Genomic DNA, 2,500 nt, shown 5'->3' on the forward strand with positions numbered 1-2,500 from the left:
ATTCGATGTCTCGGGATAAACGGATCCTCCTGAACACTACATTTCCCAGCGGCGGTACCGCGGGATTCAGTGCTGGGCTCATTCCTGTTCGCTCGCCGCTACTAAGGAAATCCTAGTTAGTTTCTTTTCCTCCGCTTAATAATATGCTTAAATTCAGCGGGTAATCTCGCCTACTCTGAGGTCGTCAATTTCTTTGGTTTCATCGAAAGGTGAATAATGATGCTCGATGCAAAAAAAAAAAAAATAAACGAAAAGAAGCAAAAAAGCAAACACGTAGAGAAACTGTGCGTGAATCAACCTTTCGCATATTCAATTTTTCCTCCTCTCTCGTTTCAAAATGTTTGTATTTATCGTTCGATGAAACGAGCACAAGAGGGAAAAAAAAGTTGAGACACGACGTTCCCATAATTTTCGTGTTATTTCCTTTTTGCTTCAAACATTTTGCGGACTGCAGCTTCGTCGTATTGCTTTTATCAATTTTTAACAATTTCAAAGCGAAGACAACTCGCAAGACGATCCATTTCGTCTCGGTTCAATTTTAACGTCCGTCCGTATTATTTTTTGTTCCACAAGAGATTTCGAATAGGTTTCTTTATTTATCATCCCTTCTTTTCGAGCGCCACGGAAGCAAGAGGAAAAGCAAGAGCGAGAGAACATTTCGCGTATACTTCATTTAACAATTTTAACCAACACGCGATGTACTCCACACACCTCTTAGATTTAACAACTGCTTTTCTCTTCTTCTCCCCTTAGCGCAAGGGTAAACCCCATTTGTCTCTTCTTTGGAACGCAACAAAACTTTCGAGGACTGGACGACCGAGCGATGGTCGCGCGGTCTTCGCTTATCTTTAACAAACGAAGTAGTCCGTATGTATTCTAAATGTTGAAGCCTCCTAGAGCTTTAAGCCATGCGAGACATTGAAATGCTGTTTTAACGGGAGCATGCATAATTGCTGCAAACATACTTTTATCACAAGTTCTAGCCACGCCACGGAGGCTTCGAAGTTCCTTCACCATTCGCTTTCCTCTCTTTTGTTACACAGTTTCAGACTACGATCAGGGGTACCGAAACGCTGTATTGATTGTAAACAACCATTTTTATCTTGGAGCGGAGCGTTCCTTTACTCGTTAGATTTGTCTTGTCGCGTGTGTATTCGCTTTTTCGACGCTTTTTAACCATTTAACTTGTTTAGCGAAGCTAAACGCACAGACAGACAAAAAAAAAGGAACAGCATCGCGCGTCAAACAGCGACGACCCATCTGAAGCGATCTTTCATTTATACACCGTTTGTAAACAGAGAGATGTATAAAGCGCGGGGAATCATTCGAAACCCTGGGGCTATTCGAGCTTGCATTTCAGCAAATTATCATCTCAAACATTTCACTCGTTTGCTTTTTCTAAATTTATAGGAGAGCTTCTTTCGTTTATTTTTGACACACCTTTCGTAAATATCGTTTCTGGCAACGTCGGGAGCGTGGATTTCTACAAGTGAACAATCGCGCCGATCCGATAACTTCCAGCAGGATGGAGAATCTTTATAGATTATCTTCCGAGAACTCGGTGCTTTCACGGGCGGTCGTTTATAAATTTTAACGAACGACTCGCGCGCCGTGACGCACTTGCGCTAGTTCGAAGAGATATTTCGAAATTTGTTTCTCTCCTTTAACGGCCTGCATTTAGTGTATCGGTTGCGATTTTCGTCACATCGTTTCCACGACAAACGCCGACGAACTGCCCAACTATCGCTCGTACGTTGCGACTCTTTCTTTGTTTATCGTTCATTCATTCTTTCAATTTCGTTCGATAATCCCGCTCCGAAACGTTCTACTTTCGTTGAACGACGGCGAGATGTTTAGAAAGAAATGAATTACTCTTTTTTCGAGAAGCAAACGCAAGCAGTCTTTTGTTAAGAAAACGACCCTCAGCCAGGCGTGGTCCAGGAATTGTATCCGTGGACCGCAATGTGCGTTCGAAATGTCGATGTTCATGTGTCCTGCAGTTCACACGTTGACGCGCAATTAGCTGCGTTCTTCATCGACCCACGAGCCAAGTGATCCACCGTTCAGGGTAATCGTAAAATTTTGTATTTCAAACTCTTTAGATCTTTAGAGTGTTATTTTCATTATTAACACGCATCACATTCGATACCCACATCACTCTCCCACCCGGCGCGTGCGGGAGAGCGAATTCGGGCGTCGCCAACGTATTTGTTTGTTTGTTCGATCGTTGACGACACGATCGCGTCCAAGGACGGAAACCGTCGGAGAAACGCCCAGTGGCACGCTCCTCTCGACGGTCGGGCGTAAAGTACATTTAAAAACCTTGAAAAGTACGAACGCACACAAGGAATGCGAGCGCGCGTCCTGTCGCTGAATCGTGGGTTGCGAGATTCGAACAGACACACGGCCGGCGACGATCGGTCTAACTAATGGACACATAGTTTTTCAAAGACTCGCTATCGTCGCTTCTCAGCCGGTCCGTAAACAACACACATCGATC

The 2,500-nt window shown here is 44.1% G+C and overlaps 1 non-coding gene and 1 pseudogene across 1 annotated transcript; both read right to left on the bottom strand.

Annotated features, from left to right (window-relative positions):
* LOC143307282 (large subunit ribosomal RNA) overlaps positions 1-184 on the bottom strand; it is a 4,611-nt pseudogene extending 4,427 nt beyond the window's left edge.
* A 1,732-nt stretch (positions 185-1,916) lies between these two features.
* LOC143307291 (5.8S ribosomal RNA) lies at positions 1,917-2,071 on the bottom strand. The gene has a single exon (XR_013064467.1). It is a non-coding gene; the product is annotated as a 5.8S ribosomal RNA (ribosomal RNA).
* Positions 2,072-2,500: the final 429 nt, after the last annotated feature.

Source organism: Osmia lignaria, unplaced genomic scaffold (genome assembly GCF_051020975.1).
Source record: "Osmia lignaria lignaria isolate PbOS001 unplaced genomic scaffold, iyOsmLign1 scaffold0050, whole genome shotgun sequence".
Taxonomy (NCBI): domain Eukaryota; kingdom Metazoa; phylum Arthropoda; class Insecta; order Hymenoptera; family Megachilidae; genus Osmia; species Osmia lignaria.